This window comes from Mytilus edulis, chromosome 11 (assembly GCF_963676685.1).
Source record: "Mytilus edulis chromosome 11, xbMytEdul2.2, whole genome shotgun sequence".
Classification (NCBI taxonomy): Eukaryota; Metazoa; Mollusca; class Bivalvia; order Mytilida; family Mytilidae; genus Mytilus; species Mytilus edulis.
In genome coordinates, this window is record NC_092354.1 from 45,270,469 (window position 1) to 45,284,291 (window position 13,823).

At 35.2% G+C, this 13,823-nt stretch overlaps 1 pseudogene; it reads left to right on the forward strand.

The window, feature by feature from the left end:
• Positions 1–12,200: 12,200 nt before the first annotated feature.
• LOC139494300 (uncharacterized) lies at positions 12,201–13,152 on the forward strand (annotated as a pseudogene).
• Positions 13,153–13,823: the final 671 nt, after the last annotated feature.

Here is a 13,823-nt window from a genome sequence, read left to right on the forward strand (position 1 = left end):
TAAGCCAAACCATGAATATTAAAGATAAAGACTGCAAAAGGCATACCATCAATGATTTTATATATATAGTTCCTATCGATATAACTTACACCAATGTTACTGATATTTTACATGCATCTACATAGTTCTTAATTGACGATTAACTAGCACCTTGTCAGTCATTTTTGGAAAAGTCAGTTTGTGATGCCAATGTTTTTAATATTCTGACAATTTAGAATCAGTTCAATATACATTGTGTAACTGACAAATGTGTGAAACTACATAGATGCCAAATGTATATATATATACCTTGGTGCCAACTTTGTAGAGGATTGTTATGCTCTTCCTATAGAACTTATGGTTCAGGTTGTAAGCAGGCATTTCTACTTAATATAATACCTGTTTTTTGTAGCAACAATGAGGCACATGATCTTTGGGACTATTTTACACCCTATACCAGATTTACTTCATGAGCGTATTTTTTACCCGTAGATGTGTGTTCGACCACATTCTTCATACATATAATTGTAATAAAAAATTCCAGTACATTAGTAGCACTGAGGACAAATTTTTATCACTGAAAATGATTAGTAAAAAAAAATAAATTTGTTTATGAAATACACGTGTGATGGGTTGATTGATGGTCCCTGGAAAAACACAAAAGATGGTTAGAAATTCCTTAGTCTTCTTGGTGATAATTGGGGAATCGCTTTTTTACAACAAGGCAAGCACTTCGGTGTCTTGGCCAATGCCGTGACCTTTATCAAGATGGTACATGCAAGTCTGTCTCATGTCCATTTAAACAGATTTTACCTAATCACAAATAATCAGTTTGCACCTCTCCGATTTTTTTCGGATTTCCAAGTAGCTGCTGAAACAGAATTCTAGCATGCCAGTATTTGTGGCTGACAATTTCATTTATGCCAAGCCATATGGGGAAAAGTACAGAAATACGGTCTTACTCGACCAACATACAATTCTTTACAAATGTATAAGAAAGGTGATGGCAATGTAACAATATCAGTTAGAATGTCGAATACAGCCACAAGGACTTTCACCATACCACCGAAATCGATTATATGCGAGATTCAACTATTAATCATTGAGGAACAACCCAAACCAGAAAAAGATGATGGTAAAAGTTTATTAGAGTAAGTCGATATCACCGAAAGTGACCTTAACACTACACATATACAGGTATGTAAACAGTTGATTGTCGGATAATCTGACATCTTCAGTAAAGGAGATCATGATGTAGGTCACACCGATAGAGTGAAACACCGTATAGATTTATATGAAGAGAGACCATTCAGACAGGCATATAGGAGAATACCAGCATCAATGTATGACGAAGTCAGGTCACATTTACATCAACTTATGGACATTGGGATTATTAGACCTTCCCGGTCACTTTTTTCGTCGAATGTCGTTAAGAAGGACACAGAAAATTGAACAATCAGACAAAACGGGATAATTGTGCTCTTCCACGCATTGAAGAATTGTTGGATTGCTGCCGGGGAAGCAAGTTTTTCTCAGTTGTCGATATGAAGTCCGGTTACCACCAAGTAGAAATCCTGGAAGAACACAAGGAACGGACTGCTTTTTCCGTAGGACCGTTAGGATTTTATGAGTTTAACCGGATGCCATTCGGATTGACGAAATCTCCACCAACATATAAAAGACTAATAAAACATTGTTTGGCTGATTACAACTTAAAGATCTGTTGCATATTTATTGACGACATTATCATTTTTGGAAAGACATTCGAAGAGCACTTAGAATTTACAGCTGGTATTTCAACGCATCAGAGAGGCTAACCTAAAGCTGAGTCCAAGCAAGTGTGATTTTTTAAAAGGAAGAGAAAGTACATTGGTCATGTAGTATCGGAGAATGGAGTAGAGATTGATCAAGACAAGACGGACAGAATAGTCAACTGTCCTAAACCAGCAACATCGATCTGAAGATGTACGTAGATTTTTAGGTTTCGTAGGATACTACAGGAGATTCATGAAGGACTTTAGTAAGATCAGTAGGCCATTAGCAAATCTTATTCCTACACCACATAAGAAGAACAAGAGAAAAGTCAAGAGTAAGAAGGACTGGATATGGAATGAGGATCAGACATTTCACTTTAAAGGACCATTTTGTTTCCGCACCTGTACTTGGTTTTGTTGATAGTTCGCTTTCATACGAGATACACACTGATACGTCTGGGGAAGCACTTGGAGCAGTTCTGTACCACGAGCAGGGAGGCCTGAAACGTGTTATTAACTATGCCAGTCGTGGTTTTAACAAGGCAGAGAAGAACTATCCGCCACATATGTTGCTGGTACTGTAAAATAAAGTTTAAAAAATGAGATCTTGCAATTTGTTGGTTGAATGTTCCAACAAAAGTCAATCAACAAATTTGCTTACAATGACTACAATAACAAACTTTCTGGTTTTTTTTGCCTCTCCTCATAACAGTTTGAACAGCTGTAAGGGGATCATTCGAGACAGAAGTCAATACCTTGGTGACCTTACCGTTGAAGAAATATGTGAGGAACTTTCAAGCCAAGGTGTAACTGATGTTAATTATTTTAGTTTAAATAATTAAATTAAATGCATATCTGTTGACCTTTAAAACTCCAACTCCTCCTCCATCTATTACTTTAGGCTGCTTCGGAATTAGAGTTGACATGTTTATCCCTAACCAATTTCGATGCTTTACATGTCAAATGTTTGGTCATGGAAGCAAACAATGTCTTGGTACGCAGAGATGCTTCTAGTGTTCTGGCGAAGGACACGAGGGAACAAACTGTTACCCTGATTCTTCTAAACGCGTAAACTGTGGTGAATTTCATTTTTCATCGTCCAGGGACTGCCCTGTTTACCTTAAAGGAAAAAAATATTATTAAAATTAAAACAGAAACATCAGTTAACCAGAAGCTAAACAGATAGCTTATGTTTCGAATGATCTCCTTGTTTCAAACAGACCATCGTACGCCAGCAAAGTTGTCCGCTCATTCAGTCACGAGAATACATATACTTGCGTGATTTGGCCAATTGATGCGGACACATTTTAAATGTTGCCTGTTGAACCAGATCCAAACGATAAAATATTAATTCCAAGAAAACCAAAAACTTCCAAAACCAGTACCCAGTCAACTCAATCTTCCCTACAGAGCTCACTTTCATCACCAAAAAAATGAAAAACAAGAATGTGTCCTCAGTACACGAATGCCCCACTCGCACTATCATTTTCTATGTTCAGTGGACCGTGAAATTGGGGTAAAATCTCTAATTTGGCATTAAAATTAGAAAGATCATATCATAGGGAACAAGTGTACCAAGTTTGAAGTCGATTGGACTTCAACTTTATCAAAAACTACCTCGACCAAAAACTTTAACCTGAAGCGGGACAGACGGACGAACGAACAGACGAACAAACGAACGAACGGACAGACCAGAAAACATAATGCCCCTCTACTATCGTAGGTGGGGCATAAAAATCAAATAAAAAAGAAACAGCTAAATCAGACAGTTGGGGCGGTGAATCTATTTGGGATCTTCCAAGTGACATAGATGATTCTTCCACCTCAAATAGTCTTCCTTCATCTGCATCTAAGAAGTTATCTTCTTCATCCAGTACAAAGTCTACTAGAGCCCCATCTCCTCTTCGTTCTCCCCAAAAAAAGGATGCCCAAAAGAAGCCAGTAAATACATCCTTTCATAGGTCTTCTTATTCGAGGTCAAGGCGGAGTAAAAACAGCTTTATAATCGATATATATTCCACCTAATTCGGTTATAGATAAAGCAAAACTCAAAAACCTCACTGATCAATTACCCTCACCATTTATACTTATGGGCGACTTAAATGCCCACAATCCATTATGGGGTAGCAAGACTCATAATGACAAAGGTAAGATCATTGAGGACTTTGTCTCTCAAGAAGGATTATGCATTTTTAATGATGGATCTAATACTTATCTTCATCCTGGAAACGGGTCTTAAAAACATATCTTTTAACTTTTAGAAATCCAAATCCTCCTCCATCTATTACTTTGGGTTGCTTCGGGATTAGAGTTGACATGTTTATCCCTAACCCAATTCAAATCTTTACTTGTCAAAAGTCACCCCCCCCCCCAAGATTATCAAATGGTCGTCCCTTTATAATGTCAAACATGAATTAAGTTTAAGTGCATAAAAGAACCAAAATAAAAGCAAAAGTTACAGCTAAGGTAATCTATGCCTCGAGATGGCATTGTCGTTTACTATAGTGACTATAGTGAGTAAAATTAAATGCACGAAACTGCTTTTTTTTATTATAATATAATGAAATGACCTATGGTATCGTCTTGTTAATGTCTTGACAACTACAAGGGTTATACCATATGAAGAGTTAGGTGTTACCTGTAAACTTGTTAATTACCCCGACCATACCCCATACGGGTATGGTCGGACCATAGGAGTATATACCCATATGGTCATGACCATACACGTATGGTCCAGATACTGATATGGTCCGGAACAGTTATATAGGAGAAAAATCCGCTGCTGGAGTTGAGATGATTTATTTATAATGATTTTTTGGAATGCATTTTATTTAATTCTTTATAAATTGAGTATCGTACAAGATGGTTTAACTGCCAATAATTACCTCAGATAAAACTGAGAATGGAAATGCGGAATGTGAAGGAGACAACAACCCGAACAAAGAACAGACAGCACATGTTAACTGCAATCTCGAGTTATAAAAGATCTAACAGTAACAGCGGATTTGGCACCTAAACAAGGGTTAAGCACCTATGAAACAATCATATTTGTTTCCGGTGCCAAAATTGCAGGGAAACGCTATATTTCTTGAATTTACATGTCTGTAAATGAGGCAGTAACATTTTACTCAGGCCGTTGATAACAAGCAACCACTGATTAAATTTGGAATCCTATCCCATGCATTTATTTATAAGTAAAAGGCGCCACTGCATTTGAAATAATTCTAGTAAGATTCCTCTTAAGAGAAACGAGCCATTTCCAGAACACGACAACGTTTTCAAAGCACCAGAACATTGTGACCAGTGCTGTGCTGTAACACACACTAAGGAAAATAAGGTGAAGACCATTGAAAGCAGCAGAGATAATAGCAAAGTGCTCACGGCATCAATTGTCTTGTCGACATTAGAAGGTTAATTGTGATAATGCGGAAGAATATATTGAATTGCAATACAGAAGCACCTTTCTAAATAAGTATTGAAATGATTATAATATTATTAGAAGGAACACTACACACTTTGGAAATAACCCTCAAATTAATCTAAGACGTACACGTTTTCAATGTGTAATGGCGCTAATTAGAGTTATCTTTTTTTGTACAATAATGTATTTCACCTCGGTATAGGGGCTGACTGATATGTCGATACTTAATACCAATTTATAAAACATGTATAATAATGTTTGAACTTATGATTGAGCATTCAGAGCACTTTGCCTTTGCATTTCTATAAGTCTTATATGATCGAGAGAGAAAAGCAATAGATCCAATACCAATCGCGCAAGATATGCCTATGCTCACAGACCCGAATTATAGGGATCGTGATTCCTCGTCGTCCCGTATTGCAAATTTAAATCTATTTTTTTCCAACAACTTCAAGTGTTACACTCTATATAATTTGCCCAAAGGGAAACACCTTCTGTAACAATTCTGTTGCAATCTCTAGCCATGTCATTTGTAGTTTTCTTGTCGAAATATTAACTAATATAGAAACACTGTTAATTCATCTTTTCGAATGTGTAGGCAAAACATGTTTTTTTCCTGTACATAATTTGCAAAGACACATTTCAATTGAAATGTTCATTTTGTGTCATTTATACAAGTGATTTTATAAATTTCGTTTCATCAACAGCAAAGTCATCAAATACTATGACGGATGTGACAATGGGATTCTACACATTCTCTTGAAAAGTCTGTATGTCCAAATGACATATTTTTCTGTCATCGTTTAAAGATGAATACCACAACTTATTATACTTTAATTTAGCTTGTTTAGAATAAATCTTTTCAAGTTTGATATCATATTTAAAACTTTTGATAAATCTATGTCTAACTATTTTGCTAATGAACTTAAGGAATTAAACCAACTTTTCTTACTATGGTTTGATAAGGATTTTGATACAAGAAAAGCTTCAGACAATGATTTAACCTCTGTTCTTGTTAAACGTGATAAGTATAACTAGAGGCTCTCAAGAGCCTGTGTCGCTCACCTGTTACTGTATTTACTGATGTCAGTCATCTTGGTTGGCAGGTGGGATCATTAGACACTTTTTTTAAAATAGATACCCTAGTAATGATTATGGTCAAGTTTGGTTAAATATGGCCCATAGTTTTAGAAAAGAAGATTTTTGTACAAGTTACAAAAATGACGAAAAGTTGTTCAATATTGAATATAAAGGGCAATTACTCCTTAAGGGGCCCTCTAACAATTTTGATCATGTTGACTTATTTGTAGATCTTACTTTGCTGAACATTATTGCTGTTTACAGTTTATCTCTATCTATAATAGTATTCAAGATAATAACCAAAAACTGCAAAATTTCCTTAAAATTACCAATTTTAGGGCAGCAACCCAACAACGAGTTGTCGGATTCATCTGAAAATTTTGTGAGGGGGTATATCTTAATCTGATGGACATTTAAATATTGACAGATTTGCCCTAAATGTCTTAGTGTCAAAGATATAAATCAAAAACTGTATTTTACCCCTATGTTCTAATTTTAGCCATGTCGGCCATTTTGTTTGGTAGGCGTGGTCATCGGACACATTTTTAAAACTATATACCACAATGATAATTATGGCCAAGTTTGGTTAAATTTGGCCATGTAGTTTCAGAGGAGAAGATTTTTGTATAAGTTACAAAAAATTACGAAAAGGTGTTAAAAATTGACTATAAAGGGCAATAACTCCTTGAGGGGTTGACTGACAATTTTGGTCATTTGACTTATTTGTAGGTCTTACTTTTAACCTCATTGGCCAATTAACTTGGGCGGAAGTCCATGTGATTCTGTCTCATTTGTTTAATATCCACTGAAGAGAGCAGACTGCTCAGGCCAAGTTGGCAACATACTTCATAGGAAAGGTATATATTTTTTATTTTAAAAGGCAAGAGGCCATATGATATAAGAATGACAAGAGGTCATATAATTTGAGAATAGCAATAGACATAATACATTTTTAAATGGGCAAGAGGCCATGAGATGTGACACTGGAAAAATGGCGAGGGCCAGGGAGATGGTTTGATTTATTTGGAGATGGTAATATTTATTATTTGATAAAGCAAGAGGTTTTGAGATATAATTGGAGAATAATGACAAGGGTTATAAGGTTTAATTTGAAAAAGTAACCAGGGCCAAGGAGATATAATAAATTTATAGATTGGCCGGAAAGCCCGACACGAGGTCGAGTGCGAAATTAATTATATCTATAGGGCCAATATTTTTTAACATTTGTATTATATTTATATTCTAAACTGGTTGATAAGATATGTTCATTTTTATAGTTTTTTAAGAAATTTAATGATGTATAACGATTTTTTCAACAATCCCGTCGTGGCGAAAGGTGCGCTCGACACGTGTCATCATGGATTTTATAAAAGATTTGATTTATATAATCAAATGATACACTTTTTTTAAAAAACTGTTGTTTGTTTTAATAAGATTATAATGATTAAGTACATTTTCCTATGTTCGTTTATTACGTAGTGGTACTCCAGATAGTTTTTTTAAAAATGCCAAAAGGGGATTTCCCTCAACAGGTGCGCAAGGTCATTTGATGTCTAGACTAGTGTGTAGAGTTGTGTATTTATTTTTCAGATGGTTTTACCCACGTGTTTGAAACGGAGGCACTCATTAAAAGGGGTACGGTCAGTGGCGGCTATTAAGAGAATAAGAGGACAACCACAGGGCTTAAAGGAGTTTGCCGTTTTCAAAAGAATAAAAAATTGGATGATTTATCCATGGATGATCTGAGGCAACAGGTTTGTAGTACTATTAATCATTTCATTGTTTGACTTGATTTATCTTGCCTTTTATTTTAAAATCATTTATAGACAATCATATGCAAGTCAAGTGTTTTGTAATACATAAATAAACAATTTTTATTTAAATTTAGCAAGGTTACTAGTACAAGAAGTAAACAAAAGCTCTGTTGAGTTTTATTTTTCATTTTTTGTTTTAAATTATTGAATAGGTTCTGGATTTAACTGGTGCAGAACTACAAGATTTACTTCTATTTGCCAATAGAGATAATACAGTTGAAGAAGCCAGGTGGGCCACACATTGTTTGATACTGTATGCAAATGAATACGGGCAACCTAGTGGACAAGATTTAACCCAGTCACAAGATCAAGTAAGTCATTTCTAGTCTTGCACTTTGAATGTTAAGTCTTGGCTGGCATATAAAATTAAATCTATTGAATTTTAGGTATACAATTTTGCACATTGACTAGAATGACAAGCTTAGAAGACAAATCAATGATCAAACTAGAGATAATTTCTAAATATGAAAAATATGTATGCCAATGAGATAATAACCTAAGAAAGTAATTGAACATGCCATCATCTATGGTCTTTGTGTGGCCTTCAATTATGAGCAACAAATTGTACCACATAACAACCATATAAATATATAAAAATTGTCTTGTTGGTTAATACATAATTACTTGTCTTACTGTGACGTAATCCATACTGGTTGAATCCAAGTATATGTTTATTCATATAAATGAAAATATTGATAACACTGTGGTAATTTACATAGAATTTTGATATTAATATTGGTTCACTGGCATTGACTGGTGTTATGTATTGTGTGTTAATAATTATACCGGTTTTGTTTCTGTTTTTAAGACTCCCACTACTAGTAAATGTCAATGTGCAGATGAGTGGTGACATTGTGCAGAGTAGTGGTGACAACAACAACAATGGGACAAATAAAATGAAGAGGGACGATTTGGAAGACATGATTGCTAGTTTAGAGAATACTACAAAAGAAGAAGTTGTTAAGAACTTAAAGGAGAAGGTGAGGACACTTTGTCTGCAAGATAATCCTAGTAATTCACTCATATTACTCACTCTGTAGGAACTTGCCAAAGCTGCAAGACGGGTTAATCATGATGATGCTGATACCTTTGAAGAGTTAACACGTCATGCAAACCGACATCAATTAAAATTAGATATTTCTTCTTTGTGTTTGTCCGTACTGGGTGGTAAGGTTGAGGATGCAATCACAAAAGCTGTGTCAAAATGTTTACAGGAAAAGCAACCTAATAAGGAAACTACTCCAAAACCTGAAGATTCGCCATTTATACCCGCCATACCAGGCTCCTTGTATGTATCCATACAATGCTATGCCTTACTTGCAACCGCCATATCCAGGTGGCTTTAATAATAATTATAAGGGTAGACCCCGAAATTCTGGAAATTTTGGAAATTCTGGAATACGTCTGAGAGAGGTGCTTGTCTGTTTTGCGAGAGTACAAGTCATCAGATAAGAGACTGTGACAAAATGAAGGCTGCAAAGGGAAAATAATGTTTTTTCGTATATTTGTAAATGTTCAACTAGTTGGGGAAGTTAATTTATTGTGAAATATTCAGTTTTTTATTTTATTTTTCTTTATTTGAAATGTCTTCATTTACAATTCAAGGGTCACTGATACCCTAGTGGTTCTACATGTTCCACGTGGATTGTAGGTGAAGGGGTTTCTCCTTTAAGTGCTCTTATGTTGGTTCTTGGATATAGAGAGGTTTTTTTATTTTTCTCTTCAGAATAGTAATACATTGGGAAGTTTAAATTCATTCAACATTCATGTTCCAGAATGGGAAATGGAAAGTGGTTTTAATCCCGAAAATGTACAAGTACGCCAAAAACCAGCATGGGTAACACTTAGAGGTGAAATTCCGTCACTTACAACGCACGTTCCTTCGGCTGAAGAAGTTCTGAATGGTGCATGTGGTGTTCATTTTGACAGTGGGACTTCTCCTTTGCGTGATCCTGATCTTTTTCTAAGCGGTCAGATTCATCACCATTTGTCTAACTGGAAAGATATTCTAGAAGGGACAGATGATAAAGATATACTAAAATGGCTTATAAATGGGGTTGATGCTACAGATTTTTTCAGACACTTTAAAGGAAATTTTAAGGGTCGTTTTTATGATTCGGATATTCCTCCAAATCAATATTTTCAAAATTCAAAAATTTGTAAGCAACATGTTGATTTTATTTCAAAGGAATTATGCGAGAAAATTGCTATGGGTTCAGTTAAGCTGTTGGGAGCGGTTGGTGAATGTGAACCCCCTAGAATAGTAATGCCACTTACAGTCGAACCCAGCAAGTCACGTTTATGCCATGATGAACGTTTTTTTTTAAATTTGTGGGTAAAAGATTTACCATTTCATCTTGAAACTTTGAAAGATATTCCTAGATTAGTACAAAAAGATGCATTAATGGTAACATATGATGAAAAGTCAGGTTACGACCATGTTAAACTTAGTCCAGATTCATTTACATATTTTGGTATTCAGTTTGGGGGATTTAACATGACTTACACAACATTGGCCTTTGGTTGGAAAGCAAGCCCATTCATATACCAGTCAATAGGGATGTGTGTAACATCATATTTAAGAAAATTAAATGTACTGAATACATTATATATTGATGATAGGTTTTCAGTAATTCGAGGGGGCCCATTGCAGTCGAGTGAGGAGAAAGAGTTTGAAGGTAGGAGGTTGGTTTATGTTATGCTGGAGGTTTTGACAAGGTTAGGGTATACTCTTTCGCTTAAGAAGTGTTCATTGATTCCAGAATTTTGTAAGAAATTTCTTGTTTTTTTCGTTGATTCAGAACAAGCATTTATTTTACCAGAGGATAAGCGGAAAATAATTATTGAGTTGCGTGAATTTATTTTGTTGTCTAAGGAGGTAGACTTAAGAACTTTACAAAGATTTTCTGGAAAGTGTATTAGTATGCAATTAGCGGTACCTGGCTGTAAGCTTTTTTGCAGGGTTGTTAATGCTGCTATATCTGTGTGTACTAAATGTAGTAGACCTGTTAGGGTATTTGGACCTCTTAAAGAGGAGATTGAATATTGGAAATTTTTGGACAAATGGGAAGGCTTCTCAAAATGGAGACCAGAATTTCATAATAAAATCGACTTGGTTACAGATTCTTCAGGTTATAGATATGGGGCACTTGTGAAGTTATGTGAAAAGCATTTGAGTATGGGTGATTATTGATCGGCTGATGATACAAGACCTATTCATGAAAAGGAGGCTGAAGCCATTTTGAAGGTATTGCAATCTTTGGGTAAATCTTTATAAGACTCTCGGGTTGATGTATTAACTGATAGCATGGCGGTTATAGGAGCCTGGAATAGTCAAGGCAGCAAATGTCCGGCCTTGAATTGTATTATGAAGGATATATTTCAGTTGGTCGCTGGGCAAAATGTTGATTTGCATTTAAGTTTTGTTCCATCTGAACTGAATAAGGCTGATGGTCCTTCTAGAATTTTGAACACGGTTGATACTATGTTGAGTAATGCTTCATGGGTTTTAGTTGATTCTCGATTTGGTCCACATACTGTTGATCTTATGTCCTTGGACTCGAATGTAATGCGATCAGTAGACAGTAGGCCACTTAGACATTTTACCCCATGGTTAACACCAGAAACCTCTGGTGTTAATGTGTTTTCCCCAAGATTTAAAGGCAGAATCTAATATGTATGTATATCCACCCTATGTATTGATTTTTCCTTTACTATGTTTTTTGAAGGAACAGTCAGTTTCTTGCACAGTTGTGGTACCTGAACTTTATCCAGTTCCTATGTGGTGGCCAATGTTGACTAGTTGTTCATCAACCTCCATTCTTCTAGGAGCTAGGGGTCAAAAAGGTGTTGTCAAAGCACCTTCAAAGAAAGGCTTTGTTATTGATGAATTTGGTTTAAGATGGCCATTGTGGGCATTCAGGGTTTCTTTTTCATGATCTTATTTTTGTTTATATTTCATGTGAAGTAATACAGGTGAACTTAAAATGAATTAAATGTTTTTTTGTTTAATTTTAATGTACCAGTGTAGCTTATCTTTTCATTTATGAAAAATATGTATATTATTATTAGGTAATGCATGTGCATTGTATTTAAGTCCTATTAAGATATTTTCAATTTTTAATTGTAAATCTTTTTGTCATTGACCTAAAAATGGACCTTATATTGTCATTGCAGATAGATAGTGATATTGATTTGGAAAAAAATGAGGGAAGAATGGACGAGTTAGATAAACGAATAACTTGTTCATCAGGTCACAAGAGGAAGAAAAGTTGTCAAGATTCTTTTCTCCATGATTTAGATTGTAAACATTTGTCAGATTGTACACCTGATGATATTCGAAGATTTTTAATTTGGAAGGATTTTTCTGGTTAAACTACTATTCATGGTGTTCATTGCAAACATTTAGGCCAAAAGGGGGAGTTTGACTGTTTTTGTCCAAAACGACTGGCTTCTGGTACAGTTGAAGGGGTGATTAACCAATTGGTTAATGTATTTGATGACAAGGGCTTTGGGAGATATTGGGACATGTTTTCTAAGTCTGGTAACCCTGCTTGTGCCCCAAAAGTAAAAGAATATCTTAAACTAATTAGGGAAGAACAAGCCAGTGCACATGTATTGCCAAAACAAGCTAAGCCTATATTTTTATCAAAAATTAAGGCAATATGTTCATACATTGATAGGGAAATTAAAAGTCCTGGGTCTGTCATTACGGGAGAGGTATATTCTGTATAGAGATAGAGCTTGGATGAAACTACATTTTTTTGCAAGTGATAGGGCTAGTGACCTTTCTTTAGTTGTTGCTCAGGAGGTAAAAGTATTAAACGATAATAGTGGCTTGGTTTTTCAACATACGTTTGGAAAGACACTTCGAGGTGATAAGGGAAAGAGTAATACATTTGTTAATAAGAAGTGTGATGATTTGTCTATTTGTCCGGTACAAGGTCTGCTTGATTATGTTAAATTTTGCCAAGTAAGCACAGTTGATATGTCAAGTTTAAAAAGTTCGCACATAAATGGCTACAGAAGGGGTTATGGTTACAAGAGCGTAAATATTGTTTACAATTTACCGGCAAGTTTTACCCCAAGATGGTACTCAGAATAGAATCCTATACGGCTTCTGATTGGTTGATACAGGCTTGGAATTACATTTAATCGAAAGCTTATCCAATTAGGTTTAAAAGTTGCCGAAAATCATATTCACATTTTACGAAGTATAGAAAATCCCTTATGAAATTTAAAATGTTGCTGCAGCATTGCCGCAGCGTTGCGGCTTTAAAGCTGCAACCTAATCAGGTTGCCAGAGGATTGTTGCCGGAGTAGTGCCGGATGCTGCTGCTAGCGGCATTGTTCTGGCATCATTGCGACACTAATTCCTTTCAAAATTAATGAGCACCACAATATAGCCAGAAAATTTGATGATGTCATTTCCTGCGTTTTTAGCTATTCCCTGTACTAGTGTGTTAGAAATCCACCATGTTGCTTGTGATTATAATTGTATTGAAGAATTTGGTGTTCTAGCTGTTTTTTTTTTGGAAGATTTGAAGACTTGTAAGTAAACTCATATCAAGTAATTGCATGTATAGAAAAGATCAATCTTGCATTGTGTATGTCAATAACATGGCCTCATCTGAGTTCACTATACATGTATCGGTGAAATTTGTGTTGTTTTTTTTTGCAGCTATTTAATTGCATACTTGTAGTTTGGTAAATAACACAATATTATTTGCTAAACTTAGGGCACATTAAAAATTTTCATTATTTTTTATGCAAATA